The following is a 19,737-nucleotide window of genomic DNA, read 5'->3' as shown; positions in this document are numbered from 1 at the left end:
GCCCCCAGTTGGCAGAAGCTGCAGGAACCAAAACATTGCCATTGATTGAAGAATAAAATAAAAATGGTTTGTGCCATGTGTTCTCACGCCCACTTTGTTAAGTACACATCTCACTTTTCCCCATGCCTTTCATGAGTAAGTGGACATTCATCGCTCAGGCTGGTCTTTGCTCATTAACTGGTGGTTCAAGGGGTCCCAGCCTGCATCAGAACCTGGTCTCAGGAGGTCTTCAGTCTAGTGTAGTGGTAGAAGTGAAGCTCAGGAGTCCATCCTGAGCTTGGCTCTGTCTGGCTTGGAAACTAGGAAGTTTCTGGGCATAACATTCTTATCTGCAAGCCAGAGATAAGAACAGTGCCCACTTGGGGGTTATTGACCCTCCTCCCACAGCTACTGTGAGGATGAAATGGACAACACAGGAACCGTCCTGCTGGTCAGGGCTCAGTACATGTGGACTGTTGTTTTTCTGATATGTTTTGTATGCAGTGTCAAAAAACAACCAAGACATCGAAGGGATCATCTTATCTGCTTCATGGGCATCAAAATGCTTTACCCATTGACAAAGTGAAAACAAAACAAAACAAAAACAAACAAACCTTAAAGGAACACAACCATCCATTGGCTCCAATCAGTTTCCCTAACACTCCTCATCCTATGACTTGTCATTCTTATTGAACAAATAATTCCCCTTATTCGGTATGCCCCCTTTCTGCCTATTGGAATTGCAACCATATTGCAAGATGCCCATGTAATCCTGCCTTCTCTATGAAGCCTTCTTTTTTTTTTAATTTTTTATTGTTGGTTGTTCAAAACATTACATAGTTCTTGATATATCATATTTCACACTTTGATTCAAGTGGGTTATGAACTCCCATTTTTACCCCATATACAGAGTGCAGAATCACATCAGTTACACATCCATTGATTTACATATTGCCAAACTAGTGTCTGTTGTGTTCTGCTGTCTATGAAGCCTTCTTGATTCCAACAGCCCCTGCCAGTCTCCCTTACCTGTCAGCTGGACAGATTGCCTATATCAGCCTTTCTCAACATTCTCTTGCTGCTGTGCATGAGATGATTATATTCATAAGTGCTGTATATTTACATACTTCTGGGGGTGTACAGAAATGCTGTTTTGTAGACAGGTGTGGCAGTCCATGCCCATAATCCCAGCTACTCAGGAGGTTGAGGCAGAAAGATTACAAGTTTGATGCCAGCCTGGATAATTTAGTGAGATACTGTCTTAAAATAATTTTTTTTAAAGGCCAGGGGTGTAGTGTAGTTGTAGAGTGTTGCCCAGCAAGCACAAGACCCTGGGTTCAATCCCTGGCACTGGAGAAAAAAAATATTTTTCAGCCCAAATTAACTAGGTATGGGGTATAGTATTTCTTGGAGCACTGCCTTTTTTTCTTCTAGTCAAGAGAGATCTCCTTGAATGGCATTATAGGGAGTCTTCAATCTGTGCTACTTCATTAAAAAAAGAAAAATGAATTTGTTGACAAACTTGGTAACTTTGTAATTTGTAACAAATGGCTTATAACAAGTCTCACAATGACAATTATATGCCCATAACATGGAGCTTGAAAACCACTGATCTATGTTTCTAATCTGAGCAGTTCTCATGGGCTTGTGTTATAACAGCTTTAAAAGTTAATTTTCAGTTGATTTTTGGGGACTTAAAAATGTGCTTTCCCATAAGCAATTAAATCAAAATTGGCAAAGTTCTCAGGACACCACACATGAATATTCTGCTGGACTAGGGTGCGAAATGCACCTCTAATATCAAAGAAAATATTAGTCATTTGCTTATTTGGGATTGGCTAACTTCACTTAGCATTATCTTCTCTAACTCTATCCATTTACCTGCAAATGCCATGATTTTATTCTCTTTTATTGCTGAGTAATATTCCATCGTGTATAGGAATAGATGAACTCTAGATAGGGCAGAGGGGTTGGAGGGGAAGGGAGGGGGCATGGGGTTAGAAATGATGGTGGAACATGATGATCATTATTATCCGAAGTACATGTATGAACACACGAATTGGTGTGAATACACTTTGTATACAACCAGAGATATGAAAAAATGTGCTTTATATGTGTAATAAGAATTGTAATTCATTCCACTGTCAAATATAAGTAAAAAAAATAAATAAAATAAACTTAAGTCTTCGGGAAAAAAAGAAAGAAAGAAAGAAATGCACCTCTGAGCAGTGGAACGTGGGCACAGCTCCAGGGAACTATCGCGGAGCTGTGTTGTCTGATTGACTAGGCAGCAAGAAGAGAAAAGTGTGTGCACATCGTGCTAGAGGGAGGGGATGGATTCAGGAGGGTACAGTAGATCAAGGCAACAAGGAGGTTCAGAAGGGAGAAAAGCAGAGTAAGGAGAGGAGGGCATACTTGAGCTTTGGTTATTTATAAATATATATGGTACTGGTTAAATTGTTACCTGTTCCATTCCTGTCTCCCTGGTTAAGAGGAAGACTTCATGAGCACAGATAGGGTGTGAAGTACTGTTATATTCCACTAAGGTATTTCATACAATACAGCTTTGTACACAACAGCTGCCAGTGGGTGTCAAATGATCAATGATAATGAGTGGCATCTCATTATGTTCCTTTTAATCCTGGGAAATTACCCTAATGCCTTTCAGCATATTTAAAGAAGACTTAATGTCATCCTGTGTGTAGGCCATGTTTTTGTTTGTGTTATTACTGTTTGAGTAACTATTTTTTAAGTATGATAGTTACTCTTAAAGCATGGCTTATCTTACTTGGACTTCCTATTTGATTTGTTCATTAACTGATGACAGATGGTATTTGTGTACTGCCGTGATAAACAGTACCCACTTGCTGGGAGCCATTATCCAAGTAGGTATGACAATTTCCTTGCCAGCGTACCCCATGTTGCTGACATGTTGCAGTGACATTGAATGTAGGTGACCTTGCTCAAGGACCAAGGCAGATTAGGGTGTTCCCGGTTTTAAGATAATCGTGTTTAGGGCGTTCCCAGTTTAGGTTCCAGGTTTAAGGTTTAAGATTATTCCTGCTGGGAATAGGGCGTATCCTGCTGCCTGAGTTCCCCTTGAGTTCTCACGGGATTTAGACAGTATATTTTGGAGATAGAAGCCCAGTGGAGGTGGATTTGGGCAGAGAACATGGATTTGGGCAGAGAACGTGGATTTCCCCAGAACGTGATTGTAGACGGCTGGTGTGAGTTCGGGAATAAAGAGTTGCTGTTTGAATCTACAAGCTGTGTGGTGGCTCGTGATTGTGTGCCCAGCCAGACTGCGGCATTTGTGCCCAGCCAGACTGCGGCATTTGGTGGCCCGTACGGGGAACTTCTGAAGCTTGGAGGTAAGTGAAATTGCTTGCCCCTGAGGAAGAGCGAAAGAATGGGTGACCAATTCAAAAAACAATGTGTTATTGTTTTGATTTATCTTGTTTTTGTTTCAAGCTGCCTATCCCTAGAAATTTCTCAGGCAAACTGGAAAAAATGGTTGACTAAAGGTTTGAAGTTTGTCGGCCCTGAGGAAGAGAAAAGTGATACAACGATTTTTTATTCCGTTTTTGTTTCATTCAGTTTCGGCTTTGTTTTGTGCTATCTTATTGGGTTGCGTTATCTTTATAGTAGATTAGAAATTAGTAAAAAACAAACCGAAAAGATGTTAAGTAAATTGTTAGAGGTTCAGACCATGGAGAAAGACATTTTAGATCAAACAAAAGAGAAGGTCTCTCGAGCTAGTCAGACAGAGGAAGAAAATTTAAAGGAAAAGGGGTTGTTAGGAAAAAGACCACAACAGGAGGCTGTTACTAACTCTGTTTTATCACAAGAGGGCGTAATTCAACCAACAGCCCCACCGATGGAGACAGCTGAGTGGCCCTCAAACCCCGTAGTTGATAAATGGGATCCTGAGACAGGACCTCAAAGATTAGCATGCCCTGTACTTGAACAGGCAGAAGGGCAGCGAATTCACCGTGCTTTAGATTTTAAAACAGTGAAGCAGTTAAAGGAGGCTGTAACAACCTATGGCCCCCAAGCTCCCTTCACGGTAAGCATGGTCGAGTCCATTACTAACTTGGACATGACGCCAGCAGATTGGGCTAGCATGTGTAAATCTGTACTAAATGGAGGACAATATTTGTTATGGAAGGTTGCCAATGAGGAATTTTGCGCGGAGACAGCTAGGCGAAATGCAGCAGCCGGTTACCCTCAAAGAAATCTAGATATGTTGTTAGGAAAAGGACCTTATGAGGGTCAACGGCAACAAATTGAATATGATCCTGCTATATATGCACAAATTGCTGCAGACGCAGTTAGGGCATGGAAGACTTTACAAGGACATGGAGATTTACAAGGTCAGCTATCTAAGGTAATACAGAGAGCTAATGAACCTTACGCTGACTTTGTAGATAGGCTAATTCAAACGGCTGCCAAAATTTTTGGGGATACAGAACAAGCAATGCCATTAATAAAACAACTGGCTTATGACCAAGCAAATCGTTGCTGCAGAGAGGTTATTAGACCATGGAGACATGAAGATTTAAACACATATATTAAATTATGTAGAGATATTAATGAACAAGGGCAAGTCTTGGCAGCTGCAGTACAACAGGCTTTAGATGCCAGGCCAAAAACATGCTATGATTGTGAACAAACAGGACATTTTAAAAGGAATTGCCCCATAGGAGGAGGGTTTAACAAAAGTAGGTATCAAAGGAATAGAATACCGGGTATTTGCCCACGATGCCGTAGAGGGAGACATTGGGCTAATGAATGCCGTTCTCAAACCACCATAGAAGGCACTCCCTTATCAAAAAACGGACAAAGACCAGGTATTTATCCACGATATCGTGGAGAAAGGCATCAGGCTCCATTGCCAAAAAACAGACAGGGGGGCCCAATGCTCCGGGGCCCACAACCACAAATATACGGGGCAGTGGAGGATCCCAGCAACACCATCAGGGTAGTGCCCAGGACACATTGTCCATTAAATCCCTCATCAGACAAACCTGAGGGAGCGCAGGGTTGGACATCTGTGCCTCTGCCAGAGCAGTATTAACTCCAGAGATGGGAGTTCAAATCATTCCCACAGGAGTAAAAGGACCTCTTCCCCAAGGAACAGTAGGCTTATTATTGGGACGTAGTTCATCTACATTAAAAGGACTTATGATAAGTCCTGGGGTAATTGATCCCGATTATGTAGGTGAAATAAAAATTATAGCTAGTTCTCCAAGAGGTATATCAGTAATTTCACCTGGAGATAGAATAGCACAGTTGTTAATAATACCCAGCCTACATAATAAATTTCCTAGTCATAGTGTAGAAAGAGGTTCCAGGGGATTAGGCTCCACAGGTGTAGATTGGGCTATGTTGTCTTTAAATTTAGATTCTCGCCCAATGCTAAAACTAAATATTCAAGGTCATGAGTTTAATGGGCTACTGGACACAGGAGCTGACCTTAGCATCATATCTCGTCAAGAATGGCCAAAACATTGGCCATTACAACAAGCCACTCAAACGCTTCGAGGCCTAGGAGTGGCGACTAATCCCCATAGAAGTGCAAAGGTATTAGATTGGAAGGATCCTGAAGGATGTGAAGGAACTATACAGCCATATGTATTGGATCATCTTCCTATAAATTTATGGGGACGAGATGTCCTAGATCAATTAGGTTTGACGTTAACAAATAACATCAATCCTAATGCGCCCACTACTAGGGCTAGACAAGGCTTTAGGAAAGAAAAAAGATTAGGAAAACAAGGGCAAGGTATAGCAGCACCAGTACAAATAGATCAAGGAACAGACAGACATGGGTTGGATTTTCAGAAAGGGCCACTGAGACAATCAAAATTACTTGGAAATCAGAAAGACCAGTGTGGGTTCCTCAGTGGCCCCTGACTAAAGAAAAGATACAAGTAGCCCATGATCTGGTCAAACAACAATTAGTGGAAGGACATATACAACCTTCCATATCTCCCCATAATACTCCCATTTTTGTCATCAAAAAGAAATCTGGTAAATGGAGATTATTGCAAGATTTAAGAGCCATTAATAATGAGATGGTTGTTATGGGACCTGCTCAATCAGGGATTCCTCAATTGTCTGCTTTGCCAAAAACTTGGCATGTTTTAGCTATAGATATTAAAGATTGTTTTTTTTCAATTCCAATTCATCCCGAGGATAGTCCACGTTTTGCATTTACTATCCCTGCATTAAATCATGAAGGTCCTGATCAGAGATATGAATGGAAAGTACTCCCTCAAGGGATGGCTAACAGTCCAACTATGTGTCAAATATATGTTAACAAAGCAATCCAGCCACTTAGAAATCAAAATCCTGAACTACAAATATTTCACTATATGGATGATGTATTATTGGCACATAAAGATAAAAACATATTGCTGGAATGTTATGCCACACTTACAAACTTATTAAAAAATTATAATCTAGAGATAGCAATAGATAAAGTACAATTAAATTTTCCAATTAATTATTTAGGAGTTCTATTATCCTCAACCATGGTCCGTCCACCAAAAATTCAAATACGAGTAGATCAACTCAAATCACTTAACAACTTTCAAAAGTTATTGGGAGACATAAATTGGATAAGGCCTTATTTAGGTATACCAACAGGAGAATTGGGACCTTTATTTGATATTCTAAAAGGTCCATCAGATCCAAATTCACCCCGCATGTTAACTCCTAAAGCAAGAAAGGCATTAAAAATTATTGAAACATATATGGAAAACATACATTTGGATAGAATTGATATAAGTTTGCCTTTATTATTTATTGTACTACCAACAAAAAATATTCCTACAGGAGTATTTTGGCAAGAAGGTCCATTATTGTGGATACATTTATCTTATTCTCCTAACACTATTCTTACGAGGTATCCTGAGGCTGTAGGACAATTAATACTCAAAGGAATAAAAGCAGCGAAGGGAGTGTTTGGAATTTCTCCCAATAAAATTATTACTCCATATACTATGGATCAAATTGATGAGTTAGCTAATGAGTTAAATACTTGGGCAATAATCATGTGTAAATCTAATGTTTCACTTGATAATCATTTACCATCTAATCCTTTGTTGTCTTTTTGGTTTAAGCATCCTGTAGTTTTTCCTAAAATGACAAGAAAAACACCTATCATGAATGCTCCAAATATATTCACTGATGGGTCAAATAATGGTACAGCAGCAGTAGTTACCCCTGATCAAACTTTTACATTTTTAGTACCCAAACAATCAGCTCAAAAGGTAGAGCTTAATGCAGTTTTACAAGCTTTTTTGATGTTTAAAGATTCTGTATTTAATTTATTTTCTGATAGTCAGTATGTAGTTAATGCTATAGTATCTCTTGAAGATGCTGGTAGGATTTCCCCTTCTTCTACTGTTTTCTCTTTGTTTTCCACTATACAAAGTCTAATCTGGGACAGAAAAGATCCATTCTTTATAGGACATATTAGGGCACATACAGGATTGCCTGGAGCCCTTAGTTTAGGCAATGATTTAGCAGATAAAACTACACATGACATACATATTTTCTCTACATTTGAAGAAGCTACAAATTTTCATAAAAGGTTTCATGTTAATGCTAATACTTTACAAAAGCATTTTAAAATAACCAAGGAACAAGCCAGACATATAATAAAACAATGTCAAAATTGTGTGACATTTTTACCACAAGTTAATCTTGGAGTCAATCCTAGAGGACTGATACCTAACCATATTTGGCAGATGGACGTCACACACTTGCCAGAATTTGGAAAATTAAAATATTTACACGTTACAGTTGATACTTCTTCTGGATTTTTGATGGGCTCCCTTCATGCCGGAGAAAAAACTAAAGATGTTATAGCTCATTGCTTACAAAATTTTGCCACTATGGGCGTTCCTAAACAGTTAAAAACTGATAATGGTCCTGGCTATACCTCTACCTCTTTTAAACAATTTTGCTCATCATTTGGTATTACTCATATAACAGGAATCCCATACAATCCACAGGGACAAGGCATAGTTGAAAGAGCTCATCAAACTATTAAAACATACTTATTAAAGCAAAAAGAGGGAATTGGAAGGGGGTATATATCCCCCAAAGATAAACTTAAAATAACGCTTTTTACTCTAAACTTTTTAAATTTGGATTCATCAGGACTTAGTGCTGCGGAAAGGCATATGTATCCAAAAAATGTACATAAGCCTAAAGTACTTTGGAAAGATATTCTAACAGGACAATGGAAAGGTCCTGACCCAGTGATTGTCTGGAGTTGGGGGTCTGTTTGTGTTTTTCCACAGGGAGAACAGCAGCCCATTTGGATTCCAGAGAGATTAACTAAAACAGTTTCTACAGATCGAAAAGAAGATGATTTGACTCAAATCCATAACAGCTGATATCCAGAACTCCAGCTTGGCCATTCTTACATCTGCGACAGTGATTAACCAGGATGCTTTTTTCAATAGCTATTTTATTATTGCATTTTTCCACATCATAAGGTTCTATTTTTATTTTTTGAGCTCATACAAACCTAGGTTAATGTTTTTCTGATCAGTTTTATTTTTTGACTGTGGAGTTTTTAAACATTGCAATGGAGATTTCACCTAGGTAAAGCTACAAGGCCTTTACTATTTTCTTATGTGTTGTACATTTGTGTACACTCTTGTGTTTTGTGTTGTATGTCTGTATGTGCGTATGTCCATATTTCTTATATGAGGAGCGCTCATGAAAAAATGGATCCGAATTATTATTATTTTTTTTATTCACGTGATTTAAATGGTTTAATTTAAATTATGTAAACAGCTGTTAAGGATTGTTTTTAAAGGTGGTTAACAGATCTGTTTGTTTACTAATTTAAATTAGGTAAAAAGCTGTTAAGGATTGTTTTTAAAGTAGGTTAACAGATCTGTTTGTTTACTTTCACCTTTCCTTTTCATTATATTTAATAATTCTTTTCAGGATAATGTCTCTTTAGCATCATTGCCAGAATTCCTATCTCCATCCCAGTGCCGGTGAAGAACTCAATAAGTAATGCTCAAAGAGTCAACTTACTTTGGGAGGAAACGGATTTTGGGAGGAAATGGACATATTGATAGATTCCTCTGCTTTGAACTGCTTGCAGAACTTGCCTGGACTATGTAACTATCGTTTGGTGCAGCGAATTGTGGTAATGCTGGCATATCTTTGCTGATGGTGTCACCAGTGATGCAATTTTTCCCAAGGAGCCGTCAATTGGCTTGGTGTCGTGGCATTTCTGTATCCTCCTCCCTTCTGCTAGTGATGGTCTAAAATTTGGGGGCAAATGGCTTATGCTGGACCGGTAGTCAGTGACGGGTATGATCCAATTGCAGTGGTATCAACCTAAGACAGGAGGCTGACGCCTAAAGGTCAGTTTTCCGATGACGGGTAAGAACCATATGTTGAATTGGACAACCTACCAGGCACGGTCCATAAGCCACATTAACCTCACTCCCCCACTGGCACCAAGGCCAAATTTGGGGGCCAACAGAGGTGAGGCAAAGAACCTCACCCCCCCACTGGTGCATAGACCTATCCACAAGTATGGCTGTATGCTGGACCGGTAGTCAGTGACGGGTATGATTCAATTGCAGTGGTATCAACCTAAGACAGGAGGCTGACGCCTAAAGGTCAGTTTTTCCCATGACGGGTAAGAACCATATGTTGAATTGGACAATCTACCAGGCACGGTCCTTAAGCCACATTGCTTGTTGTTTAATTAATCAGAAGGGGGGAGATGCTGGGAGCCATTATCCAAGTAGGTATGACAATTTCCTTGCCAGCGTACCCCATGTTGCTGACATGTTGCAGTGACATTGAATGTAGGTGACCTTGCTCAAGGACCAAGGCAGATTAGGGTGTTCCCGGTTTTAAGATAATCGTGTTTAGGGCGTTCCCAGTTTAGGTTCCAGGTTTAAGGTTTAAGATTATTCCTGCTGGGAATAGGGCGTATCCTGCTGCCTGAGTTCCCCTTGAGTTCTCACGGGATTTAGACAGTATATTTTGGAGATAGAAGCCCAGTGGAGGTGGATTTGGGCAGAGAACATGGATTTGGGCAGAGAACGTGGATTTCCCCAGAACGTGATTGTAGACGGCTGGTGTGAGTTCGGGAATAAAGAGTTGCTGTTTGAATCTACAAGCTGTGTGGTGGCTCGTGATTGTGTGCCCAGCCAGACTGCGGCGCCCACTATTTGAGAACAAAGCTAAAATGATTCCTGAGACTTCTATGTGTTTGTACATCAGGTTCCTGCGGCTTCCCTAACAAAGTACCAAATGCCTGATGGCATGAGTAGCAGATTTGCACTGTCCACACCTGAAGAGGCTAGGCATCTAAAATCAAGGGCCAGCTCTCCAAGGGCTCCAGAGGACAGTCCCTTCTGCCTCTTTCAGTTTCTCATGTCCACCTGTAATCCCTCACATTACTTAGGTTTTGTTCCTGTCACTCGAGCCACAGGGCTGTTTCTGTCTCTGCCTGTGTTCTTCATATGGTTTTCCCTCTGTGTGTCCACCAAAAATTCCTTCCTAAATAATCTTTGGATAGTTTAGGAGAGTGTTTAAAAATATTTTTGGCACCTTCCATTGTATTCAGCATGAGACTGATCTGGGTTTCTAGCTGGCCCTGTGAAAGCAATGGAACTTCTTCATTTTAAAATTTGCTATTGTGTGGCACAGGAAAGAGGTGAAATTGCCTACATCTCTTAACCAAATGGTAAACCTGCACCTAGCATGTGTGCTAGTCAAAAGTACTCTAAGTCTTCTAATTTTTCAACCTCTTTTTATATTTTATTTTAAAAAATAATTTAGACTCCATTATATTTGCTCATGGAAATTTGGGTCAAAAGGGAGAAAAAGAACAAGTTGTGGGGGCTGAAATACTGGAAGCACCATCTGAGGGAGCCAGGGATAGGAGGTAGCAATTTATCTTTGCCTAAATATATCAAATCATCAAGTGTTATATGTCAGTTTTCTAGATTTACTGTTTAAAATTATTAAAATTTTGTACAATTCCACTTTTTCCACCTATCACTCATTCCAGTTCTTTTCCATTTTGAATATGTTTCAACTATTTTTACTGATATTGGCATGGGACTCTGCCATCAAAATTTTGAATATGAGAAAAACTTATTAAAATAAATCAAATCTGATTTGAATGAGTCCCAATGGAAAGTGAGCATTGAAGACTTACATCAACAGAGACAGACATAAGAAAAAAGGAAATAGGATATTCTAAAACACCATATAGGAATTATTCACTAGTGTTCCCTCATTGTGTTTGCTTAAGAGTTTGGAAATTTTACTTTGTCAGTTTTCAGAGATACTGATGTGTTTCTGAAGTTTTTCAATGAGTGAATATTTGTACAGAAGATTTGTATCTTTATTAGTCAGTATGGTTGGGAACCTGGAATGAATGAATAATAAGAGGGTTTGTTGCCTATCCCTTAATATAAAAGTTATATGTTCTAATTTTATAGTTGAAAAAAAAGTATTTTGATATTATTTTTTAAAATTTATTTATTCTAATTTGTTATACAGGATAGCAGAATGCATTTCAATTCATAGTACACATATTGAGCATAATTTTTCATTTCTCTGGTTGTACACAAAGTAGAGTCACACCATTTGTGGATATTATTTTTTATCTTACACAATTTTTGAATTATCCATTTGACACAAATTTACGTAGTATCTGTTTTAGATGCCAATGTGGTAGATAGTTTGAAAATAACTATTACTTCCCCCTTCATTGTATATCCTGTGACTAAATTTGGACAATGAATTGAAGCTGACCCATTTCATTATCAAACTCTTTCACTTTTCTTTAGCATGGCAAATGTCAACATTTGTTCGCTGGTTTCCTCAATGACCATCCTGAACAGAGCCCCTGCATACCTAAGATGGGTATCTCAGTCAACCTGGGCTTCTATAACAAAATACCATAGGCTGGATGCTTAAACATAGATTTGTTTTTCTAACAATTTTGAGATGGTAGTTTAAGGTCAGGGTACTAGCATAGTTGAGTTCTGGTGAGGGATCTCTTCCTGGCTTGCAGATGGCTGCCTTCTCTGCATCCACACATGACCTGCCCTTGGTTCATGTCCGAGGAGGAGTGAGGAGAGCAAGTTCTCTGGTTCTCTTCTTATAAAAGTACTAATCTCATCATGAGGGCCTCACCCTTATGACCTCTTCCAAACCTAATCACCTTCCAAAGATTCCCCCATCCCCAAATGTCATCACGTTGGGTGACAGGGCTTCAATGTGTATTTAAGGAGGACACAATTTACTCCATAGCAGTGGGCAAGAACCTTTAGAAAGAAATAACATGATGCTTATATTAGGATTTTTTTGTATCACAGCATAACTTAAACCATGCAGACTGATACATCCTGAATATTGATATTCTTTTAATATTAATAAATATTCTTTTAATAAATATTTTTTTAAATTCAAAAGCAATTGAAGTGAAGGCCCTTAGCTTACTAGTAATCTAAAAGTTGGTGGCAGGTTGGGATTAGAACTTTAAACCTTCTATACCTGGGAAACTGAAATTTCTGTAACATCATGCTTTCCTCAGACAGATCTTCATAATCAATTTTTAAACTTGTGACAATATTATCACATCACCAAATAATTTGTTCCAGGCTTTACCCTGAGGGTTAGACAGCACAATTAGCTACTTACCCAACTTCCATAAATACCAACAATTCCGATGTCTGTTGCAACATGAAAACTGTCTTTTCTTTTCTTGAATTTCTTTTGGGGATGGTGGGGATGCTAATCTAAAGAAACTCTGCCTATAGAAGTTAGGAATCATTTAGAAATCAATCAATCAAACATGAAGACACAGATTCCAATTATCACAAATCTTCTCTAAGAAAGAGGCTGCAAGATATTTAGTAAACTTAAAGGTCCTTTAGGATATTGCAAAATGGAAAGAATGGCATCAATGTGTTAGTATAATAGAGCGATTCATATGTTGGTGTTATAATTAACATATAGAAACACCCCCTATCAACAACTGCTGGCATGAGCAAGGGCAGAAGTTCATCAGCCCAGGAAGCAATGGTCCCACCTGAGTGTAAGAATGAAAACAGAGCATTCGCACAAAAGAAACCCTGCCTATGTATACATATGGTGCTTTAGCCAAACACCTATTTACAAATTATTTCCAAATATGACTCCACATGTAATCCACCGTGCACTGCCATTTGAATACCAAAAATTAATAACATCAAAGGTCAGGAACAAAGTGACTCCTTGAAAACAGCAAAACAGAAAGAGCAGCTTTGGAGTTCAGTGGCCTAGCATCAGTTAGTCCCCAGTGTGGTCTCAGCACACGGCTTAGCCTCTCCAAAGTCGTCGTTCTGACCTGCAGAACAGAGAGGACCATTCCTTTCTCGCTGAGCTATTGTGAGTAGTACCTGGCATGTAGAAAGATTTCCCTGTGTTGCAATTAAAAAGGTTCAATGAGAATTCAAGAGCAAATGGAAATTTAGGAGATATTATTGAAACTAAGCACTTAATAGGAAAATAGATAATACATGACAATATATAAATAAAAGTAATCTTTTGTACATTTACCAGGCATGTGACAAACACTTTACCTTTATTAGTTTCACTCCACACCAGCCTTATTCTGTAGGCATTATGGGTGAAGAAATAGAGGTTTAGTGGGATGAAAAATTTGTCCAGGATCACATGGGATCCAAACATGAAGCCCACACTATTAAATTATAAATCTGAAAAGAATGTTTGGTTGCTCCTTTTGAGGGTGGCTCTAATGTCATTCTAATGTGGAACTGCCTTCTACAAATGAGGGTACTTCCTGTGACTTTTGAATTCAAACCTGATCTGTTGCTACACTTAAGATTCTACAAGACTCTCAGAACTGGGCTGACAGACACTATAAATCTAGTGTTGTTATGAACAAAATCCACTTGCTAAGTAATGTCACTCTGATGAAATTTCCTTGCCTTGAGTTTTCAGTATCAAAGGAGATTGAAGATGAGGAAACCCTTGACGTCTTCATACTTCAGTGAGTTCTCTTGGCACCAATCACTTTGACACAGATAGACATTTGCACATGCAGATCTACATTGTGTGGGCTCCCCTGACCCTGCATCCAGGACTTGAGGCATCATCAATTTATGCCAGGAGGCCACAGGTCAAGAGTCAGAAGCAACACTGATGGGTGTTAGTGAGATGTTATCCTGCCTGCCTCCAGGGCCACTCAGCTGCAGTGTGTCTTCAGTATGTAACATGCAGGACTGGCAGTTGGCTTGCTGAGTGAAGACTCATCCGAGTAGACACTGTCTCACAGATCTCAAGTGTGCAGCCTCCAAACCCCAGGCCCTCAGCCTCTCTCAACACTTTTGGGGACCAAAGTCCAAGGAGCCCCAGGCCTGAGGCACCTTCCTGGGAGTGGTTCCAGGCTGTCCTTAGGTTGGAGGGCCAGTGTGTGTTTTTCTCCCTGTGGTCTGTTTTTTCTGACCTAATTTAGGGCTTTGCACGGCTGGTGTGACAGCACTGTGAGTTCTGTAAGAGGACTGAGGAGCACACAGATTCCGAGTGTTCCAGACCTGGCTGCACTGGGAATTCATTCAATCTAGCTGTCAATCAGTGGAGTCCCACAGTCACCAGGAGTGCTCAGGGCAATGCTGCTTGCTGTGAGGTACAGCAGAAAACACACAGTCCTTGCCCTTGAAGAGTCGGCTCCCTCTTTTGGAAATCAGATGTACCTGGGGGAACATCTAGATATTTCAGAGAAGCATGTGCTTTGTGCTGAACAAGCTGGCCAGAACACAGTTTCTAAGATCAGGGAAATGGCCTACAGACTCCCTGGAGCACTCCTAACACCTTCCACGACAGCACAGCTACCTATGGCTAATCCTTCTACAAAGGTTCCTTTTAGGCAAGAAGTTTAGTCCCATTTCCCTGGCACAGAGTCTACTGCAAGATGTACTTTTCATCAATCAGAATTACAGCAACAAGAAAGTAAAACAGAGGAGACCAATCCCACAAAATAAGGTCTGAAAAATAAAATAAGACTTTTTACCAGGGAGTGCTTGGGTAGGCAGATGCTTGGCAGGTCCCCTTGAGGGTGTCCTTCAGTATAGCTGAGCCTTCCCCCATCACAAGGCACCTCTCTGAGTTCTGCTACCTCCACATCTCCACGGTGTGGCACAGCTGTGGCAATTGGACTTCTGCTGAAGGTGGCTTTCAACACTTCTCAAACGAAGGACCTTGATAGCTTAGTTCTCTAGAGAAGGGAACCAGCAGTGTTCATGGTGAAACCTGTTCTCAGTAATCAGAGACACACACACACCTGCCTCAGGAAGTCACAGGCAGAGAGACAAATCACGAGCTGACAGGGAGGAATGGTGATTCTCCTTAACACGCAGGTGATGTAAGATGCTTGGTACCCCACCATTGGGTTATATCTCTGGCCCATGACGAATGCGATGTTTGTGCATTCACAGGCATCCTCTGCGGCTGAACAACTTGAAAACCGTTAGCTCTTCACAAATGGTCTTGTTTCCCATTCCCTCTTTTCTAGTCACACGGATAGACATGCAATAAGAAGGTGTTTTATGTATCTTCGTTTTATGTGCTAATTCTTATTCCTTGAAAAGCTAACAAATAACACAGGTTCTGCATAGCCAAATTTTACTAAACTTGACCTGTTTGCTGCAGGGAAGTATGCTAATCACTGAAATGACCAGTTTTGCAAAGGAGAGTTTAATCATGAGGCACCAAGCACAAGAAGTCTCAAATCCACCTCACAGAGGACAGAATTGGGGGACATTCATGGGATAAAGAAGCAAGGTAATTTTAGGCATGGGGGAAAATGACTCAAGGTGAATTGGTGGCTGGCACACGTGCAATCAATATTTGTGACTCTTCACAGCACGTATGTTCAGAAAATGGCTACACTACATGATCCTCAGGTAGAGTTTTAGGCTCCTGGTAGCAAAAAGTCATCCACTGGAGACTTGCAGAGGCCCAAGTGCAGAGTCAGAGTTTCAACAGAAGTGGCCTTCAAGTCCCTGAAAAGTAACCTAGGCAACCGTTATCATCATAACCCACACATCAGAGGTATTATCCACAGCAAAGCTAGTGGGAGATGAATGTGACCTCCAAGATTACTGATTTTTTTGTAAGTTAACTAAAAGCAAGTAACTGAAAGCAAGTAAAGCTACAGGGTTCATGCAGCTTTTCCCTGGGTTTCACAAGCATGCAAAGGAATGAATTTTTTGGCATCTGTGGAAACTAAGAATTCCTGATAAGAAATGTGGCCTTTAAAACTTTGACCCGGGGCTGGGGATGTGGCTCAAGCGGTAGCGCGCTCACCTGGCATGCGTGCAGCCCGGGTTCGAGCCTCAGCACCACATACAAAGATGTTGTGTCTGCCGAAAACTAAAAAATAAAAAAAAAAAATATTTAAAACTTTGACCCAAATAAAGTTTTTGAGTTAAATTTTATTAGTGAGTCATCACATGAGTGCCTTTCCTTCTGTGCCTGTGCTTTGCATACTTATCTTGCACAGCTGTCATAAACAACCCTTAGGAGAGGGGCCTTTTGTGAAAGAGAAAACCAGAACTCTAAGGAGTGAAGTGACCTGCTCTAGCTCACACCACTTGCAAACTGGAGCTGTAGCCAGAAGTCGGGCCCTATCACTCTTCACCACAGCTCAGGCTATTTAAAAATAATAAGTTGTTCAGAAAGATAATTTCAAGTTCTCAGGAAAATAGTAAAAATAGCAATATGTATTCATTTTTCAATGTCAGGGTTTATAAGAATCCTCTCACACTTATTTTCTGACTTGAATATTAACATACTTTCTTTTCATCAGTTACTTTATTTATTATTATTATTTTTTTTGGGGGGGTAACCAGGGATTGAACTCAAGGACACTCGACCACTGAGCCACATCCCCAGCCCTATTTTGTATTTTATTTAGAGACAGAGACTTACTGAGTTGCTTAGTGCCTCACTATTGCTGAGGCTGGCATTGAACTTGCGATCCTCCCATCTCAGCCACCCTAGCTGCTGGAATTACAGGCGTCCACCACTACGTTCAGCTAGTTACTTTCTTTTAAGGGGTGATTCTTCTATATGAACAAGTAGTCTTCAACTGTACTGCATAAAACCAAGAAAATCACATATATTGGTATCTAATATTGTTATCATGAAAAAACTTCTGTCCCCTATACCTACTATTTATACAGATGTTTGTGTTTAACTGAAAAGACATGGGGCCTTAGCTGGGTCTAGTCCTGTTGGCCATTTAAGTCTGTGTGACTTTGGATAAGAAGCAAACATCTAATCTTAATACCACATAGAAGACTGTTGGGAGAATTTTTGGAATACTAAAAAGTAAAGCATTTTGTAAACATTAACATGCCTCACAAATCTAAGATATCTTCCAATTATTGCCTGGAGTTAAGAACTAAAGGATTGATTGGTCTTATCTAAATACCAGAATAAAAAAAAAAGGAGCTGGCTATAGGAAAAGTGGAAAAGATCAAGGGAACAAGGAGAACCTGGAAAAAAAAAAAAAGCAATGAGTAATTAGTTTTGCTAATCTGAGAAATGGTGGCCAGGACTATCCAGTGATTTAGAAAATGACTGTAGTCAGTGAATTGTTTTTCTTTTTTAAATCCTGACTCCACTCTTTTTTTTTTTTTTTAATTTTATTATTTTTTAGTTGTAGTTGGACACAATACCTTTATTTTATTCATTTTTATGTGGTGCTGAGGATCAAAGCCAGGGCCTCACACATGCCAGGCAAGCACTCTACTGCTGAGCCATAACCCCAGCCCCAGTCAGTGAATTTTTTAAACATTTTTTTTTTTATTTGTTTTGTGAGTCAGTGAATTTTAATGATCTTGGAGGCTTCCTTTAGAAATACCACAAAGACATACGAGGCAAGCTTATATAACTTGCTGATGACACAAAAATGAGCAGTATATTGGGCTGGGGTTGTGACTCAGTGGTAGAGTGCTTGCCTTGCATGCGTGAGGCACTGGGTTTGATCCTCAGCACCACCTAAAAATAAACAAACAAAATAAAGGCATTCTGTCCATCTACAACTACAAAAAAAAAAAAAAAGCACTGGATTTATTAAAAACAAAAAACGAGCAGTATAGTTAAATGACAAAACTGATTAAAGACGATTTTCCATATTGAAATGTCATGAATTTATGAGAGACATTATCATGTAAGAACAAGAGAACTTGTTCAAAGAGTCCAGAAGTGAGGGGGAATGACTGATTGAGAAACAGTATGGTAAGCAGGTAAGTTGCTTAGGTTCAAACCCAACTCTACTGCCCATTAGCTGTACAACCATGTGCTGGTTACCAGCCTTGTCGTGCCTTGGATTGCTCACCCACCTCATATGGCTGTTGTAGGAATTAAATGAGTTAATCTGGGATCAACTGATTTGAACAGTGCTTTATTCAGGATTAGCCCTGCTTAAGGGATGTAGCCCTGGCTTACCTGGGAATCATCCTACCATGAATGGAAATTACCATGGTAAGTGTCCAAGTGCTCCTTCCTTATCTAATTTCTCCTCTATTGGCCTCAAGAGGCCCTCAACTGTCCCCTTGGTTCTCCTGTGCACTATTGCTCCTCCCCTGTATCAAGCTTCTCCTCTCTTTCCCTGTTCTTTCCATTTCCTGACTTCACCTTTGCCCCTGCATGCCTTATCCACTATCCGGTGTTCCTTGGTCTGCCCAGCTCCTGGCTTTGTGCCCAGTCTGGCGCAGTCTCAGTGGAAGTCTGGCTGTGGGCTGCCCTCTCTAACAGCACGGTGGGGGTGGGTTTATTTATAAAAAACAGATGGTGGTGAGTTTTGATTTTCAGATATGCTGACTTTGACATATTTGGAATCATAAAAGTAGGAATTTCACAACTGATTGAACACATTAGTCTGCAATTGTGACAGGATCAGGCTGGAAAAATCGTTTCCTGGAGGCATCCGCGTGGAGGCTATCTGAGAAGGTAACCGCTTAGAAAAAGAGATTCTGGAGAGGACGAGCTCAGGGTGGAGGACAGGCTGGAGGAGTACCCACCGTTAGCGGGAGGCAGTCGGAGGTGGTCAGCAGGGGCCGAGTTTTAGACCTTAGAGGAGACGGGCATAACAGATGCACAGGAATAGAGGAGTGTTTGAAGGAGATGCAAAGAAGGGAAAGAGATGCCCGAGAAAAGGCCACTAATAGGTGGGTCAGGGGAACGTGGACGGTTCTGTCTCCACCGGGAGTAGACGCAACACGGCAAGGCTCGGATGAAAACAGGTGGCCGAGCTGAACCCGCAGGCGAGAGGGCAGGAAGAAGGCCGGAGGACCAGTCGGCCGCAGGCACCCATTCCCCGGAGGGCCCCGGGTACTGGTTAGGTACTTGGTGCCTCTGGCCCGGGCCTGGGCAGGGCCTCTGCAGCGCACCTGGCCGAGGGCAGCACGCGCTGACAGCGGGACACCACGCACCGTCGCTTCCTGCCACTGAGTCAGGCAGCCTCGACCACTGCGACACCCAAAGCGGGGCTCAGGTTGAGACTCACCTTACCTAGCAAGGAGCAACTTTCCTGACCCCTCAAACCCGACGGTGCTGTCCCCCGCCGCCCCAGTTCAACTGGCCCCCACCCCTCGGCGGCGTACCTCCGGGCCGCGAGGAGGTGCTGTGAGACGCGAGCGTGCCGTGGGGAACGCGGGCGGTGCCCGGCGGAGACTC

This window comes from Marmota monax, unplaced genomic scaffold (genome assembly GCF_021218885.2).
Source record: "Marmota monax isolate L192 unplaced genomic scaffold, Marmota_monax_Labrador192_F-V1.1 WCK01_AAM20220418_F8-fsc00071, whole genome shotgun sequence".
Taxonomy (NCBI): domain Eukaryota; kingdom Metazoa; phylum Chordata; class Mammalia; order Rodentia; family Sciuridae; genus Marmota; species Marmota monax.
The sequence above is the reverse complement of the archived record's forward strand: the minus strand, read 5'-3'. Positions refer to the sequence as shown.